This window comes from Schistocerca cancellata, chromosome 6, assembly GCF_023864275.1.
Source record: "Schistocerca cancellata isolate TAMUIC-IGC-003103 chromosome 6, iqSchCanc2.1, whole genome shotgun sequence".
NCBI lineage: Eukaryota > Metazoa > Arthropoda > Insecta > Orthoptera > Acrididae > Schistocerca > Schistocerca cancellata.
Window position 1 is genome coordinate 114,600,476 of NC_064631.1, and position 20,153 is coordinate 114,620,628.

The following is a 20,153-nucleotide window of genomic DNA, read 5'->3' on the forward strand; positions in this document are numbered from 1 at the left end:
AATCACTAATTCTGCCACTGTCAGTTATGCAGTATTTGTATCTTGAAACATGAAAGCACATCAATCTGCTTTCTTCAAGGTCTACTGTGGTGGGTGCCCAGTCGGGTAATGGACTGGGTTGGACATGACAATTGAGAAGAATCACTTGCACAGAAATTGTCATATATCCTCCATTGAACAGAGGAGAGGAATCTGGAGGTACTGAATGAGACATCGATGGCTGAGCTCGTTGCATGAGCTACAGTAAAATGAGTTGGAACACCACTGTTCAATAAACATAGCTTAAGATCTGTAATTACTTGTTCTATTAGATTGCTGTGGTTAGATATTTTAATACTGCCACGAAAAGGGTTGTGGACACTGAAGGCCCTAAGGAAGAGGAAAGGTGGAGACAGTTGATGGGTCAGGTTACCTATAGCTTGGTATGTCTGCTCCCTTTCTGGAGGGAGATAGACATTACAGTAATAAAATCAAGTCACAGCCTCTAATGGTATATAGAGCAGTACTTGATCACTGAAAATATCTGTGAGTACCAATACACAGACACCATTTGAAGCCCTTTCAGGGCCAACTCTATTTTATTTTAAATGGGGATGGTGATTACTAGCATAGGGGGACATATTTGGACTGAGTTTCTTGAAGGGCAATAGATATTTCAGGATGATATGGTGGCAGGGTCACAACAGGTGGTGAAAATAACCATTAGAGTTCCACTGGATGGTAACTGTAGGTGTACCTGGAGGTTGTGGGAAGGAGAGAAGAATCAGGTAAGTGTACAATCTATGCATTTTTCTCATTTATTTACATACAAATGCTGACCCCCAGTTTTTCATTTTCAAAAGAGTGAGATCAGGTGTGTCAGATACATATGCTTTGATAATCTGAATTCGAACATATTAAATACAAATTAAATTTGTTGTTTGACTTATTTCAAATTATCTTTCACTATTTGCAATAAAACTTGTCATAAGTCATAACATAATGTGTATTTTCAAATGTTGAATGCCCCCTTATTTCACTATATCTACATTAATAAATATATATTTTTGAGAATTTTCAAGAGCTTACCAGTATTGTGCATAACATCACATATATTCACAGAATATGATGCAGACTGTGTTTTTCCAGTCAGGGTGCAGGGGAACAGAAGCAAAGCCACTGACAATATTTTTTATTCATTCTTCATTACTAGAACAGTATTCTGTTAGTAAAAGGGTGACTGGCCTTTCAGACCATGATGCACAAATCTTCACATAAAAGGTTTTTGTACTCAAACAAATGTTATATATAATTACAAAATATGTAGGAAAGCTAATACAATGGCAACAGAGAGTTTTTTAAGACTTGTTATGAAACAGGAGTGGCAGGATGCTTATAGTGCTGATAACATAGATGACAAATATAATTCTTTCCTTAACACATTTCCCATGCTCTTTGAAAGTTGCTTTTCATAAGAATGTACTAAACAGGGTACTAGCAGTAAAAGGCAGCCTGGGTGGTTGGCTAGTTGAATAAGGATATCACGTAAAACAAAGTGGAAATTATATCAAAATGTTAGGAGTAGTCCAATCGAGCTAAAGTAGCTCATTACAAACAGTATTGTAGGGTGCTAAAAATGTTATTAGGAAGAAAACAAGTATGTGGTATGCAAACAGAATAGTTCATTCACAGGATAAATTAAAACCATATGGTCAATTGTGAAGGAAGTGTCCAGTTAGCAGCACAAGGTCAATGATATAAAGTCAGTTCATAGTAAAAGTATTTCTGTTATTGATAAGTCACATATATGCACAGTGTTTAACAATCACTTTCTGAGAATTACTGGTGAATTAAATAAAAACTTAGTTCCTATAGTGATTCATATACCTCTCTTGGAAAATGTGTTTCTGAAATTTATGTCTGAAATACTCCTCTGTGATACTGACAAGGGGGAGATTTATTTACATGTCAAGTTTCGTAGGACTAAATTGAGGAACAAATCTCCAAGGTCATGGAACATGTCAGTAGTACACAAAATTACAACATAAAAGTAATAACAGATAAAAATAAAATGTTTATGAATCCAAAAAAAGTCAATCCATAAGTTTAAGTAAATGCAATCAACAATACAACAAGAGTCAACTTAATTTTTCAAGGAACTCCTCAACAAAACAGGAGGAGTGACCCATGAGGAAACTCTTCAGTTTCAATTTGAAAGCGCATGGATTACTGCTAAGATTTTTGAATTTGAGCAGTAGCTTACTGAAAACGGATTCAGCAGTATACTGCACACCTTTCTGCACAAGAGTTAAGAAAGTCCAATCCAAATGCAGGTTTGATTTCTGCCAGGTATTAACTGAGTGAAAGCTGCTTATTCTTGGGTATAATCTAATACTGTTAACAAGAAATGACAGTAAGGAATATATTTATATTGAGAGGCCAATGTCAAAATACCCAGACTTGTGAACAGGGGTCAACAAGAGGTTCGTGAACTTACACCACTTATTGCCCTAACCACCCATTTCTGAGACAAAAATATCCTTTTAGAATGCGAAGAGTTACCCCAAAATATAATACCATACAACATAAGCGAATGAAAAGAAGCAAAGTAGACCAATTTTCAGGTCGAACGATCACTCACTTCAGATACCATTCGTATAGCAAAAATGGCAGCATTAAGTCTTTGAACAAGATCCTGAATGTGGGCTTTCCACGACAGTTTACTATCTATCTAAACACCTAGAAATTTGAACTGTTCAGTTTCACTAATCATATGCCCATTCTGTGAAATTAAAACGTCAGGTTTTGTTGAATTGTTTGTTAGAAACTGTAAAAACTGAGTCTTAGTGTGATTTAGCAATAGTTTATTTTCTACAAGCCACGAACTTAGGTCATGAACTGCACTGTTTGAAACCGGGCCAATGTTGCACACAACATCCTTTACTACCAAGCTAGTGTCATCAGCAAACAGAAATATTTTAGAGTTACCCATAGTACTAGAGGGCATATCATTTATATAAATAAGGAACGGGAGTGCCCCCAACATTTATTCCTGGTGCGCACCCCACTTGACTGTGCCCCACTCAGACCTCACATCACAGCCATTCTCAACATTGTGAATAATGACCTTTTGCTGTCTGCTGAGTCAATAATCAAATCACTAACGACTAAGGACTCTCATGGCTATGGTGGAGTACCTAGCACAATATTAAAGTACTATGCTGCACATGTCAGCCCTGTATTTAGCCATATTTGTAATTTTTCCTTTAAGAATGGTCAGTTTCCTGGACAATTAAAGAACTCAGCAGCAAAGCCGCTTTATAAAAAGGGAGAAAGTGATCATGTAGACCATTGTAGAGCAATTTCTACACTATCAGTGTTTACTAAAGTTATTGAAAAGGCTATGTATGTAAGGATAATTGACCATTTTATTTCACATAATTTACAATCAAATGTACAGTTTGGTTTCAGAAGTGGTTTAATAACTGAAAATGCTTTATTCTCTTTTCTCTGTGAGGTACTGGAGGGATTAAACAAAAGGTTTCAAACAACAGGCATCTTTTTTGATTTAACTAAGGCATTTGATTGTGTTGATCACGAAATATTGCTCCCGAAGTTGGACCATTTGGAGTACAGGGAATAACTCAGTTGGTTCACCTCATACTTTAACAACAGACAGCAAAAGGTTATTATCCACAGTGTTGAGAATGGCTATGATGTGGGGGTGTGAGTGGAGTGCACAGTCAAAAGGGGGGTGCCCCAGGGATCATTGCTGGGGGTGCTCCTGTTCCTTATTTATATAAATGACATGCCCTCCAGTATTACAGGTGTTTCTAAAATATTTTTGTTTGTTGATGACTCTAGCTTCATAGTAAAGGATGTTGTGTGCAACATTAGCATTTTTCAAATAATGTAGTTCATGACATTAAGCTCATGGCTTGTAGAAAATAAAGACTCAGTTTTTACATTCTCTAACACACAATTCAACAAAACGTGACATTTCAATTTCAAAGACTGGGCATTTGATTAGTGAAACTGAACAATTCAAATTTCTTGGTGTTCAGATAGATAGTAAACTGCTGTGGAAAGGCCACATTCAGGATCTTATTCAAAGACTTAATGCTGAATTTTTATTATTTGAATGGTATCTGAAGTAAGTGATAGTTCGACACAAAAAGTGGGCTACTTTGCTTATTTTCATTTGCTTGTGACATATGTTTAACTCTTTCCATTCTCAAAGGATATTTTTGGCCCAGAAATGGGCAGTTCAGGCAATAAGTGGTATAAATTCACCGCAGTTCATTAGTCTGCCTGTTCTGACATTGGTCTCTCATTATACATATTCTTTACTGATGTTTCTTCTTAACAATATCAGCTTATTCCCAAGAATTAGCAGCTTTCACTCAGATAATACTGGGCAGAAATACAATCTGCATTTGCATGACACTTCCTTGATTCTCGAGCAGAAAAGTGTACAGTGCGCGGCTGCATCCATTTTCAATAAGCTACCACAGGAATATAAAAGTCTTAGCAGTGATCCAAGTGCTTTCAAATCGAAGCTGAAGAGTTTCGTCATGGGTAATGCCTTGAAAAATTAAGCTGATTGCTGTGTTATATTGTTGATTGTGTTTACATAAACTTATGGATTGTCTTCTTTTGGATTCATAAACATTTTATTTTATCTGTTATTACTTTTGTGTTTTAATTTCATGTACTGACATGCTCATGACCTGGAAGATTTGCTCCTGAATTTGGTCTTATGGACCTGGATGCATAAAATAAAATAAATAAATATTTCATGGTTAATCTATAGCTGTAAGCTACAGACTTGCACTCTACAAACTTTGGTAGCAATACCTGGTTTGAAAAATAATTTCCCATAACAGCAGTATAGGTACTTACATAATCAGTGTATTACTTCCTCCTATTTCCACTCGTTTCTTAGGAAGTTCTTGAAAGTTTACTATCATGTCATAAACATAGCTATTACACAGTCAACTGCTGCAGCATGGTAGTGACTTCTGCGCATATATCATATCATACTCCGTTTAGTTTCCCCTATTACAAAGCGTTACGCCTCCCCATGTAGCTTAGTGGTCTGTGATACATGGCTGCTGTACAGAAGACCCAGGTTCAATACCTGGTACTACCAGGGATATTTCCTTGTTCGTAGGATTGGTGAGGGGTTCACTCAGCCTTGTGGGGCCAACTGAGGAACTACTTGCATGAGAAGTAGTGGCCCCAAGGTCAAGACAGCCAACAAGAATTGAGAAAGCCATTTGCTGACCCTATGTCTACCCTACTGCATCTAATTATGCCACTGGCACAGTGTGGCATGGTGGTCAGTCATTTCTGATTGGCCCATTAGGGTCAAAACACAGACCTTTGCTTTGATTCAGTAGCAGCATTTTCTGCGCATCCACAATTGTTGAAGTTATTCAGTATGTTTGTTAGAGAGCAAACATTTGCGGCCCAAAGATTCCAGTAGCTTTACGGGATGAATAAGCGTTTTCTTTTCCTTTTTTTTTTTAGCTTTACGGGCTAAATAAGCGTTTTCCTTTTTTTAACTCTTTTTAATGTAAAACATAACAATTTTATTTGGTGTGAAATGCTTCAGTTCTTAAAGGAAACATGTAATCCTTACAACATAACAAATCCAGAAATTAATAAAGAATCAGCTAGGTTATTTAAAGTTGATTCTTCACTGCTCAGATAAAATTTGCACCAGCCACAATGCAGCACCACTGTGAATTCCATTATTGTGCATGGAACAAGTTAGTTGCTGATCATAAGTAGCTGGAAATCACTATGTCTGCTTTATAGCAGCTGGATGCTCTGGGAATGGTTTTATTGTGTGGGTTACTGAGAGAAATATACCAGAGATACCAAACACACCTCAAGAACTATCCTCTCTCATGGATTCTGCCACCTCTCCAGGAAATTTGGAACCTATCAATCATGGTCAACTTGTGAACAGCATGTCAATGGCACATGTAGGAGCCTTCACAGTGCAGCAGGGATCAGGGAGTCCTTAGGATACTACATATGTCACTCTAACCAACAAGTTTGGGACAGTAACTCCAACTGAAACTGAAAGTGAGCCATGTGAAACACTTCACTTGTCTGTATCTCATTCCCGGGGGAATGGTACAGGTCAGTGAGTCAGCAACAATATACAACAAATAATGATATCCCTTGGAGAAATGGCAGTTAGGGAGGAGAATAATCACCAGTCACCTTGTACAACTAGTGTTTATGCCTAGGGACCTCATTCACATAGAATTTCAACCAAGCTCACAGCATGCAACATTGTCCCCAGATTGTGGTCCACAGGTTCCACGCAAGAACAAAGCTTGAACAAGAGACTTCAAAACTTCTGTAACAAGTTAGGTTGTGACTTTCTGGACTTGTGACACAGGATTGACAACTGTAGGGTTATCCTAAATGCCTTGGCGGTTCACAACACACTAGAGGCTGCTACCTACGTAACTGAATGTGTGTGGGATCCATTCCAGTCCAGATAATGACAGTTGTAGAAGACTCGGATTTATCAGAGTAAAATCCAAAGAAATGCCACATACTGATTAACACCCTATTATCAACTGCCTTAATATTTGTCAGTGTGTCCCAGTGAAACACTCCAAAAAAGGAGTGTAGCTAACATAACACTTGAAACTGAGCTGATCATGGCCCCTTGGTTCTGAGTCACATGGAAGGTCTGCATCAGAGACTTTGAAGGTTATATGACAAGGTAGCTTATGACTTCCCGGACTTGTGCCATAGGGTTGACAACTGTAGGCTCCCCCTATATGTGTCAGGTGTGCACTATAGATCAGGGGCTGCTACGCAGGTAGATGACTGCTTATGGAGTGCACAGAAAGCTTGTTTTAGATCAGGAAACTCTCCATCCATACCAGGTAACAAAAGCTGTAAGGAACCTAGAAGTATCCATGTGAGATCAAAAGAAATGCTTTCCACAGGTGAGAGTACTAAAATCCTAGTGGCTAACTGCCTAAGCATCTACAACAAAGTGCCAGAGTTCAAAATGCTCCTGGAAAGCAGTGAAACTCTCATAATACTAGGTACAGAAAGCTGGTTGAAACATGAAATTGATAACAGGGGAAATGGTGGGGGTGTATTTGTAACAGTAGACAAGAAATTCAAACCACCAACACAGAAATTGAAGCTGCATGTCAGATTGTTTGGACAGGACTCAGAATCAGAGGTGGGCACAAAATGGTAATTAGATCCTTCTATCACCCACCAGACTCATCTTCTGAAGTAAATGAAAACTTTAGACAAAACCTAAGTTAACTTGTTCATAAGTTCCTCAATCATACTATAATCACTGGTGGAGACTTTACTCATCCAACATTCAATTGGGAATATTACAGTTTTGTCAGTGGTGGGGTTGATAAGACATCCTATGAAACATTACTAAAAGCCTCCTTTGAAAACTACCTAGAACAGACAGTTTGGAACATCAAACACAACTGAAATAAATTGAATCTAATGGTAACAAATACACCTGATTTCTCTGAGGATGTCCACATGAACACTGGTATCAGTGAGCATGATGCAGATGTGCCAACAATGATTACCAAAGTACAAATGACAACTAAAACAAGCAGAAATCAAACAATAGACAATCCAGTATGGAATATAACAATGGAAAGTTGCTACCCACTATACAGCGGAGATGCTGAGTCGCAGATAGGCACAACAAAGAGAATGCCACAAATAAAGCTTTCATCCAAACGCAACTCACACATACATGACTGCAGGCTCAGCCTGAGACTGCAGTCATGTGCGTGTAAGTTGCATTCATGCGTGTGTGTGTGTGTGTGTGTGTGTGTAGAGGAGGGGGGGGGGGGGGGGGGGGTTCTGTTTTTAACGAAGGCCATACTGGCCGAAAGCTTTATTTGTGACAAAACAAGCAGAAAGATACATACATTCAGTCAACTAGATTTAAAAAAATCATTAATACCATATCTCAATGAGAAACTTGTAACTTTCAGCACAGGGCAGGGGCATGTGGAGGAGCTATCGCCCAAGTTTAAAAGAACAGTTGTCCATGCACTGGTTAGATATGTTCATAATGGAAAGGAACATCCACATTATATGCCCACTGTCAAGAACCTTCTAAGGAAACCTAGACTACTGCATAAAACTAGAGAGACACTGAATGAAATGTGATTAGCTGTTAAGAGAGCAATGCGTGAAGCCTTCAATGAATACCACAGCTGTTATTGTTAGTACATTTTCACTTCTCACTTTCTCCTCTAACTCACACTCCATCTCACTGCTGTATACCATGGTTTCCCCCTTCCCTATATATACATATATATCCCCCCATCACTATTCCTTCTCTACTCTTACACAGTACATAAATACACAGAAATGTTGTTGTTGTTGTTGTTGTGGTCTTCAGTCCTGAGACTGGTTTGATGCAGCTCTCCATGCTACTCTATCCTGTGCAAGCTTCTTCATCTCCCAGTACTTACTACAACCTATATCCTTCTGAATCTGCTTAGTGTATTCATCTCTTGGTCTCCCCCTACGATTTTTGCCCTCCACGCTGCCCTCCAATGCTAAATTTGTGATCCCTTGATGCCTCAGAACATGTCCTACCAACCGGTCCCTTCTTCTTGTCAAGTTGTGCCATAAACTCCTCTTCTCCCCAATTCTATTCAATACATCCTCATTAGACATGTGATCTATCCATCTAATCTTCAGCATTCTTCTGTAGCACCACATTTTGAAAGCTTCTATTCTCTTCTTGTCCAAACTATTTATCGCCCATGTTTCACTTCCATACATGGCTACACTCCATACAAATACTTTCAGAAACAACTTCCTGACACTTAAATCAATACTTGATGTTAATAAATTTCTCTTCTTAAGAAACGCTTTCCTTGCCATTGCCAGTCAACATTTTGTATCCTCTCTACTTCGACCATCATCAGTTATTTTGCTCCCCAAATAGCAAAACTCCTTTACTACTTTCAGTGTCTCATTTCCTAATCGAATTCCCTCAGCATCAACCAACTTAATTCGACTACATTCCATTATCCTCGTTTTGCTTTTGTTGATGTTCATCTTACATCCTCCTTTCAAGACACTGTCCATTCCGTTCAACTGCTCTTCCAAGTCCTTTGCTGTCTCTGACAGAATTACAATGTCATCAGCGAACCTCAAAGTTTTTATTTCTTCTCCATGGATTTTAATACCTACTTCAAATTTTTCTTTTGTTTCCTTTACTGCTTGCTCAATATACAGATTGAATAACATCAGGGAGAGGCTACAACCCTGTCTCACTCCCTTCCCAACCACTGCTTCCCCTACATGTCCCTCAACTCTTATAACTGCCCTCTGATTTCTGTACAAATTGTAAATAGCCTTTCGCTCCCTGTATTTTACCCCTGCCACTTTTAGAATTTGAAAGAGAGTATTCCAGTCAACATTGACAAAAGCTTTCTCTAAGTCTACAAATGCTAGAAACGTAGGTTTGCCCTTCCTTAATCTTTCTTCTAAGATAAGTCGTAAGGTCAGTATTGCCTCACATGTTCCAATATTTCTACGGAATCCAAACTGATCTTCCTCAAGGTCGCCTTCTACTAGTTTTTCCATTCGTCTGTAAAGAATTTGCGTTAGTATTTTGCAGCTGTGGCTTATTAAGCTGATTGTGCGGTAATTTTCACATCTGTCAACACCTGCTTTCTTTGGGATTGGAATTATTACATTCTTCTTGAAGTCTGAGGGTATTTCGCCTGTCTCATACATCTTGCTCACCAGATGGTAGAGTTTTGTTAGGCCTGGCTCTCCCAAGGCCGTCAGTAGTTCCAATGGAATGTTGTCTACTCCCGGGGCCTTGTTTCGACTCAGGTCTTTCAGTGCTCTGTCAAACTCTTCACGCAGTATTGTACCTCCCATTTCGTCTTCATCTACATTCTCTTCCATTTCCATAATATTGTCCTGAAGTATGTCGCCCATGTATAGACCCTCTACATACTCCTTCCACCTTTCTGCTTTCCCTTCTTTGCTTAGAACTGGGTTTCCATCTGAGCTCTTGATATTCATACAAGTGGTTCTCTTTTCTCCAAAGGTCTCTTTCATTTTCCTGTAGGAAGTATCTATCTTACCCCTAGTGAGATAACCCTCTACATCCTTACATTTGTCCTCTAGCCATCCCTGCTTAGCCATTTTGCAGTTCCTGTCGATCTCATTTTTGAGACGTTTGTATTCCTTTCTGCCTGCTTCATTTACTGCACTTTTATATTTTCTCCTTTCATCAATTAAATTCAATATTTCTTCTGTTACCCAAGGATTTCTACTAGCCCTTGTCTTTTTACCTACTTGATCCTCTGCAGCCTTCACTACTTCATCCCTCAAAGCTACCCATTCTTCTTCTATTGTATTTCTTGCCCCCATTTCTGACAATTGTTCCCTTTTGCTCTCCCTGAAACTCTGTACAACCTCTGGTTTAATCAGTTCGTCCAGGTCCCATCTCCTTAAATTTCCACCTTCCTGCAGTTTCCTCAGTTCTAATCTACAGTTCATAACCAATACATTGTGGTCAGAGTCGACATCTGCCCCTGGAAATGTCTTACAATTTCATACCTGGTTCCTAAATCTCTGTCTTACCATTATATAATCTATCTGATACCTTCTAGTATTTCCAGGATTCTTCCATGTGTACAAGCTTCTTTTATGATTCTTTAACCAAGTGTTAGCTATGATTAAGTTATGCTCTGTGCAAAATTCTACCAGACGGCTTCCTCTTTCATTTCTTTCCCCCAATCCATATTCACCTACTATGTTTCCTTCGCTCCCTTTTCCTACTCTCTAATTCCAGTCACCCATGACTATAAAATTTTCATCTCCCTTCACTACCTGAATAATTTCATTTATCTCATCATACATTTCATCAATTTCTTCATCATCTGCAGAGCTAGTTGGCATATAAACTTGTACTACTGTAGTAGGTGTGCGCTTTGTGTCTATCTTGGCCACAATAATGCATTCACTATGCTGTTTGTAGTAGCTTACCCGCACTCCTATTTTTTTTATTCATTATTAAACCTACTCCTGCATTACCCCTATTTGATTTTGTATTTATAACCCTGTACTCGCCTGACCAAAAGTCTTGTTCCTCCTGCCACCGAACTTCATTAATTCCCAATATATCTAACTTTAACCTATCCATTTCCTGTTTTAAATTTTCTAACCTACCTGCCTGATTAAGGGATCTGACATTCCACGCTCCGATCCGTAGAACGCCAGTTTTCTTTCTCCTGATAACGACGTCCTCCTGAGTAGGCCCCGCCCGGAGATCCGAATGGGGGACTATTTTACCTCTGGAATATTTTACCCAAGAGGACACCATCATCATTTAACCATACAGTAAAGCTGCATGCCCTCGGGAAAAATTACGGCTGTAGTTTCACCTCGCTTTCAGCCGTTCGCAGTACCAGCACAGCAAGGCCGTTTTGGTTAGTGTTACAAGGCCAGATCAGTCAATCATCCAGACTGTTGCCCCTGTAACTACTGAAAAGGCTGCTGCTCCTCTTCAGGAACCACATGTTTGTCTGGCCTCTCAACAGATACCCCTCCGTTGTGGTTGCACCTACGGTACGGCCATCTGTATCGCTGAGGCACGCAAGCCTCCCCACCAATGGCAAGGTCCATGGTTCATGGGGGGAAGACAGAAATGTAATCAAATAGAATTACACACATACAATACTCTAGTTCAAAATAAAAAAATAAAAAAGTTGTAGGTCAAAGACAAAGTTATATTGGCAACACTACGAAACACAAACAATAATACATACTTGAAGTACAAAAACAGACAGAATACAGTGGTGTGCATAAAAGTGTGTAGTGAAAAACATTAGAAATGCATAGTGCTGCAGAACATCTAAAAATTAGATCAAAATTATAAATGTCTAATACAGAAAAACAACAATGTGCTAGCAGATGGCATTTCCCAATGTAGGCGAGAAATCAGCCAGAAAAATCATCGTAAGTACAAACCAACCTATTCTAAACGAGCTGTTTTTCGATCTAAAAGCAAATCAAAATGTAAATAAGTTAATTACAGACCAATGATGATGCTTTACCTCAATAAAGCGAAACGCATCTGGTGAAAAAATCATACATTTTTGTAATTGCAATGAAACAAAAATACCCTCAAGAATATTGTTAGATGCTCTTTCACAAAACCCAAAGAAATATTTTGCTGTATGTAATGGCTTTTAGAGGCACCAAAGTTAGTATCCAACCCCTAGTGAATGGACAGAAACTGAAATTGAGGATAGGAAAGCAAAACCAAAATGCTTAACTCTGTTTTCAAATGTTCCTTCACAAAAGAAACCAGGAGAATTGCCCCAGTTTAATCCGCATACCACTGAAAAGATGAGTGAAATAAGTATTAGTGTCGATGGCGTTGAGAAACAGGTGAAACTGTTACAATTGAACAAAGCTCCAGGGGTAAAAGTCTAGAATAGGTCCAGTGGCGTACTTCTGTGTTTCACACAGGAATGTTATCAGCCACAAGGTATAATGGGAACAAAAGAAAGTGTGTCAGGTGTTTGCACTTCACAGTCAATCCGAGAGCAGCAAACAGATTACATGTTTTGAATACATTAGGAAGAGAAATTGAAAACGAGATCATAAATGCAATGCAAGGACAGTTTCGCTACTCATGATGTAATAAAAAAAAATCAAACAATAGAAAATCCAGGATGGAATGTAACAATATTATGAAAAGGGAAGTTGCTACTCACCTTATAGTAGAGTTGTTGAGTCCCAGATAGGCACAACAAAAAGAAAGTCACAAATAAAGCTTTTGGCCAATAATGCATTGAAAAACAGCAAAATCAATGGTTTCAATTTTGGCACTGTAAATACATTGCCTATGTTCTTGCTTCTCATTGGTTATTTGAAAGTATCATCCCACTGACTACTTGAGACTGACGTTTTGCCACCATATGAGCAGTAGATAAGCTCCACCGTGACTGCCCTGATTTAGACTTTATTGAGCTCCAGGGCCCAACAGAATACCTATCGGAGTCTAAACTGAATCTGCAGCTGAGTTAGCTCGTCTTCTCACTACAATCTATTATAGATCCCTCAAACAAAAATCCCGCAGTTCATGGTTTAGTGGCTAGCATTGCTGCCTCTGGATCAGGGGTCCTGGGTTTGATTCCCAGCTGGGTCGAGCATTTTCTGTGCCCAGGGACTCGGTGTTTGTGTTGTCCTCATCATTTCATCATCATTTGGGAAAGTGGCAAGACTGGACCGTAAAAAGGATGGGAATTAGTACACAAGCTGATAACCATGCAGTTGAGTACCCCACAAACCAAATATCATCGTCGTCATCATCATCATCATCATCACAAACAAAAAACCATGCCCAGTTCTTCGAAAACAGCGCAATCAAATCTTTCTCCAAGAAGGGTGGTACAAGTGATCCACAAAACTACCATCCAATATCCTTGACACTGATTTGTTGTAGACTACTAGAACATATTCTGAGCTCAAACGTAATGTGGTACCTTGAAACCTCCTCCATGCCAAGCAGCATGGGTTCTGAAAACATCCATCATTTGGAACCCAGCTCACACTTTTCTCCTGTGACATACTGAAAGCTTTGGATATGGGCAGTCAGATACATGGAGTATTTCTTGATTTCTGAAAAGCATTTGGCGCGGCGCCACACCTACGATTATTGTCAAAAGTATCAAGTTAAATTTGTGAATGGATTGAAGACGTTTGACAAGGAGGACTTAGGATGTCATCTTGGATGGAGAGTCATCATCAGAAGTGTGCTAGGACACTTGCTGCTCATGTTGTCCATTAATGACCTAGCAGATAATATTAATAGTAACCTCAAACTTTTTGCAGACATCTATAATGAAAAGTTATCTGAAAGAGATGACATAAACATTCAGTCAGATGTTGATAAGATTTCAAAGTGGTGCAAATATTAGCAACTTGGTTAAAATGTTCAGATATTTAAAATTATGCACTTCACAAAACAAAAAAATGTAATATCATAAAAAAGTGAGTATAATATCACTGAATCACTGATGGAATCAGTCAACACACACAAATACCTGGGTGTAACACTTTGTAGAGATGTGAAATGATACAATCAAATAGACTCAGTCATGGGTAAAGCAGGTTGTATACTTTGGTTTATTGGTAGAATCCTGGGGAAATGCAATCAGTCTGAAATGGAGATTGGTTACAAATCACTTGTGCAACCGATTCTAAAATATTGCTCGAGTGTGTGGGACCCATACTACCAAATGAGGGTTGGCTGATTTGGGGGAAGAGACCAAACGGCGTGGTCATCGGTCTCATCAGATTAAGGATGGATGGTGAAGGAAATAAGCCATGCCCTGTCAAAAGGAACCATCCTGACATTTGCCTGAAGTGATTTAGGGAAATCACAGAAAACCTAAATCAGGGTGGCCAGACGAGACCCGTGATTGAACCATCATCCTCCCAAACGTGAGATTTTTGGGAAAATTCTAAGTTTGCATTGAAAAGATGAACTGACAAGAAATTGAGGTGGTGTATTCACTGCAGTAGACAACAAACTCAAATCTGTTGTGTTAGAAACTGAAAGGGTATGTGAGATTGTTTGGGTAAGATTCAGCAATAAATATGGGCATAAACTTATAATTGGGTACTTCTGTCAACAACCAAAGTCATCCCAGATGTAACAGAAATCTTTAGGTAGAACCTCAGCTCACATGTATATTACCCAATTGTCCTGTCATCACTGAAGCAGGCTTTAGTCACCCAATGGTCAATTGGGATAATTACAGTTTTGTAAGTGCTGAGACTGACAAGAGGCGTTGCAAAACAACACGAATTCTCTGAAAACTACTTGGATATTTAATTTGGCAGTCCACTCACTTCAGAAATATATTAGACCTAAAATAACAATAAAAACATTTGGTGAAGTAGATAAAAAGGCAGCAGTGTCATATGTCAAGTAGGATCTCAGAACATTTATCTCTGGGCAGGAGCATGAATAGGAACTGTGGTTCAACTTTAGAAGCACAGAACAGGTAAGTATCTAGTACAGCACTTCATGATGGGAGAGGCTCTCCATGGTAAACAGTCACCACAGTGACTTGTGCATAAGAGGTGTAGTAGCAGTATCTTACCCACAGACCTCTCATAATACCCAAAGAATTTCCGCTCGAAAGTAAAGGTTCTCAGTTGACACCGAAGTTCGTGTCAAGACACTTGTAGATTCCACAAGAACTAAAATTGACAGCAGAAAAGCAAAGCCTAAAATGCGAAAATTTGTTTTCAGTTGTTCCTTTACAAAGGAGGTTACAAGATGACAAACAACACCAGTGTAGTGACATATATCTCGCTGAGAGAGTGAGGCACATCCCTATGTCTCCCTACCAATGAATGATACTTGCAAGAAAAATAATTTATATACTAAGAAAATAATAACATAAAATAATCTGTCCAATATAAATGGGGTAAACTGAACTTTGCAGTTTCACCATCACATAACTGTGCTGTGTTGTGTGATGCCATGGTGGCACAAATTGTGTTTGTTGATTGCATGTTGAAGTACACAGTAGCACTCTCTAGTGTGGGATGTTATGTTTCTAAATTATTTGTGAGTGATGTTAGTGATTATTTGACTCCTTGAGTGCTGTTTGTGAGATTAATATTAGAAGAGTTTGTGACAGCTTGTTAGCGAGTTATTTTGAAGTTGGCACTTATGGGTAATAGATTTGTTTTTGGGTTTGGAATTATTAATGTGGTGTGTTGTTCCTGACTGGAGATTTAACTTTGTGTTTTATTCTTGTAAGTTACCAACAGAATGATAAAATCCACAAGCAGATTCCTGTATGCCACAATGGTGAACAACATGTCGACTGTGATTAAATTCCTACAGTCATTCAGTTGAATTGTTGAGTATGTGCAGTGTTACATTTGAGGAGAAAGTATGAAATTAACAAAAGTTGTAGCAACTTGGATGAGGGACCTGTATATGTGATGTTGTTGCCAGGACAAGGTATAGTGTTCTACGCAGAGTGATTCCTGTTAGGGAAGGCATTCAAGAAATTGTGTTGATGACATATTATTCTTGCTATAACTAAATTCAGGTGTTGGCTGAATTTGGTTTGAAAGTATGCTTTTTATGGTTTCATCTATTTTAATTGTATTATTTATGGTATGTGTGCTTATTTGCACAGTTTTGTGTTCTTGTATATCAAAATTGGTGTTGATGCATTTTTTTTATGAATTCTTGTGTTGTGTTGTTAGTTTTTGGTAATTATGTTGGATTGTGATTGGTAGGTGGGTTTTTGGAGCTATATATTTCAAGTAAAATTTCGGATATAAGGTTTTTTCAATATTTTATTTAATTGGGGTTTTGGGTTTTGTTTATTGCTGAGGATTTAGTTTGCTTGATTTTGTGCTTAATATTTGTTTTAGTATGTCTTCATCAATAGGATCATTGTCTAGTTTGCCCCGCACAAAACCTGTAATTCCGGTGTTTTTTGTATTAATTTCATGACATTTCTGCAATTAACTATCTTATTTGCATTTGTTTGCTTGAGTGATGAGTGATGTTCTGGTCCCCATAACATACAAGTTTGAAAAAGGGGTGTCTGCCATCTCAACGAGGTCACAGTGTACAGCCGATTGGTGGTACTGCAATATTTGGTCTTGCCTACAAATGTACATGTATACTGAGTGTCGATGTGCGTCTTTAGCATGGGACAGTGGTTGTGGCGAGAGAAAATACCAGCTCAGGTGTAGCAACATGTATTCAAAGGATTGCCATCCAGCCATGGAGATATGCAGTCTTCCCAAGAAATGCTATATCAACACACATTTAAATGGAAGCTATATAAACTTTTGAGTATATTTAAGGTAGAAGGAAACATATCACTTGTTAAATCATAAATCAGAGGTAGGGCATTTCATAGATATTTTTAGTAGAATAGTGGGCACTGTGACCCAAACAAGATAACAATACTTGCAATAACCATAACAGCAAGCTAAGAGATACCCTTAACTCCTACAATCTTATGAATGCAGTAAATTCAGATAAAAGAGTAACTCAGTCTACTTCTAGTAGAATAGACTACATAATACTAAGTAAAGAGGTAAAATATAGTATTAGATGCTAGACTGTGGACTTCCACTACTCAGACCACAAATGTCAATTCGTAGACTATGAACACATAAGCATCCAAGAAAAGACTGAGATCATAGAACGTGAAAGAATGCTTAAAGAGAAAAACATTAATGCTTTTAAAAGTAAACTAGCATCTGAGGAATGGCAACTAGTTCTTCGGCAAAAAGGGTCCGAATACAAATAGGCCAAATTTTATGATATTATTTTACAATATCTAAATTTTTGCTGTCCAGTGAAAGAAAATAAGAAAGTAGTAACTCGTAACCATCGAGGATCTAAGTGTGCTACGTAAATCAACTAAATAGAAAATATTTAAGGATAAGTACAATCAAGCTAAAAAACAATTTCAGGAACAGCTCTCAAATTTAAGAAAACAGGTTCTAGATAAGGAAATAGCTCAGTTAACAAATATATGGAAGACTTCATGGAATATAATAAATAGATATCGCAAAGCCACCCCTAAGTTAGATGCTCAAATTGACAGAATCCAACATGAAGGAAACCATAGTAATGATCCAGATAAAATCTGCAAATGAATATTTTATATCTTCAGCTTTGAATCCAGTTAATAACACAGGTCTGACTCAGATGGTAAAGCCTTACCCTAGGCTGGAAACTGCTTTTGAATTTAAGAAAGTGAGCGTGGAGGAAATAGGAAAATTAATAAATAACTTAAAGAATAAGACATCATTTGGCTGGGATGGACTGAGTAGTATTATAATTTAAAAAATGCAATAAGGAATTAGTTGGAATAATTACCCATATGATCAACAGTTGTATCAGGGAGCACACATTTCCAAATTTATTGAAGAAAAGTACAGTTAAACCTGTGCATAAAAAAGGATCAAAAGAAGAGCTATCAAACTTCAGGCCCATATCACTAACACCAATTTTTGGTAAAATAATTGAAATTGTTTTGTTGACACAACTTATTGATTATTTCACAAAGAATAATTTACTAGCAGAAACACAGCATGGATTCAGAAAGCATCACAGTACCATTACGGCAGATACTGAATTTCTCCACAAGGTGTATGATGCCCTGGATGAGGAGATGCAGACATCAGGGATATTTCTAGACCTTACTAAAGCATTTGACTCAGTGAATCATGAGCTACTACTAAGCAAACTGGAAACTTGCACTATAAATGCCACATCCACTGATCACTTATCTAACCAACCGTAAGCAGTGTACAAAGCTGAGTTATGAAATTACTGATCAGATCAAACATTTCCAATCCAGCTACGAAACAGTAAAACAAGGTGTACCTCAGGGCTCTGTGGTCTACATTAATGATTTAGAGGCACCTCTGTACTCCCAATTAGTAAGTTATGAAGATGATACCTCACTTTTGTTCTTTTGCAAACAAACTAATGACTTGACATTGGCTGCAACTGATGGCTTAGGTCAAATAACTACTTACTTCCATGATCAAGGTCTAAAAGTCAATATTAGCAAATCCCAGCTATTATCATTCAAACTTGGTAATTCATACCAAACCTGTATTGATAACATAAGTGGCATCAAAAAAGTAGACACTGACAAATGTAAATTTTTGGGGATATAGCTAGATGAAAATCTTAGATGAGTAGACCTTATCAATTTTGTATGCAATAAAATCAGTAGTTCACTGCACTTCATTAGCAAACTGTCAAAATTAGTCTCTAAACAAACATTAGAAAGTGCTTATTTTGGGACAACATTTGTATATATTAATTATGGATTAGGGGTATGGGGATGTGCTGCTGATAGACAAATGAACAGAATCCTAACACTGCAGAAAAGAGCAATCAGGACCATGCATCGATTAGGATACAGAGAGTCATGTAGGGAAACCTTTGTACAACGTAAATATCTAACTGTATATTCCTTGTATCTGCACAAATTAAAAACATTCTTTGTGGACCATAAAAATAATAAAACTAAGTGCTCTGATGTGCATACCCATAACACAAGACAAAGAAATTGCTTCTTCAGAAACAGAACTAAACCAAAAACAACAGATCATAGTCCTTGGATTAATGGGCAGATATGGTTTAACAAACTTCCAAGTGCTATAAGATGCCACAGAGGTAATGTATTCAAAAGGGAATTAAAATCATTCTTAACTCTCAAATGTTTGTACTCACTGAATGAATACTGATATTAAAATGTAGCTATTCTTAAATGCAGGCCTAAATCTTCTATCTATACGATGTACTATTCTGAAGTGAGTGTAATTTATATTATTTCTGTAACAACAAGCTGTAAATTCAAATATCTACACTATGTAACAACTGTATGTTTGTTGCATTATGAAGTACTGTAACATATATTGCCAAGTGCATCACTCGTAAGTGGCTTCCTGTACATGTGAATTGCAAATTCCTACTGTTTGTACAAAAATTGTATAAAATGCTATGATGTTTGCAAAAGTCACCAGTTGGTGATTAAATGCAAAAAAGGTAATAAATAAATAAATGGTGAGGAAACTTTATAAAATGTGGTGCAAAAGAGATAATATTTTTTTATCTAAAGTAACTATTACAGCTTTGGTAAAGAAGTCCAGAAGATCCAAGTGTGGAGTAGACAGCCAAATTACTGTTATGCAGATATAACAACAAACCCATGTTTACAGTGACAGCAACACCACACCAGTTTAACTCTTGTATCACTGCAAAGATGAGTCTTATTGATATCAGTGTCAGCAGAATTGAGATACAAGTGAAAGCACCAAAATTAAACAAGGCCCCAAGGTCCGCAAAAATCCCTATCAGAATCTACAAAGGTCAGTCATAAAGTTTTGATTATCACCTCGAAAAAAGTTGCTTAATTAATTTTTTCTTTGTTTTCACATACATGACTGGCATCTTGGTAAACACTGAAATTCCTATACCACAGCACACCAATAGACGAGCCAAAAGAAAACAGTGCAGCCGATTGATAATGTTGAATACTGTGTTTTCGGCAGCAGCAGAAATGTTACAGCTTTGTCACGCCCAACCA

The 20,153-nt window shown here is 37.9% G+C and overlaps 1 protein-coding gene across 3 annotated transcripts in view; it reads right to left on the reverse strand.

Annotated features, from left to right (window-relative positions):
- Positions 1 to 20,153, reverse strand: part of LOC126191580 (zinc finger protein 239-like) — a 319,091-nt gene that overhangs the window by 293,241 nt on the left and 5,697 nt on the right. Inside the window, exon 1 of one of the 3 annotated variants that reach the window (XM_049932512.1) lies at positions 12,765 to 13,036. The exons of the other annotated variants lie outside the window; for them this stretch is intronic. The gene's annotated coding sequence lies outside the window, so the exon portion shown is untranslated. Of the gene's footprint in view, positions 1 to 12,764; positions 13,037 to 20,153 lie in introns of those variants that run through there. 3 annotated transcript variants of the gene reach the window in all.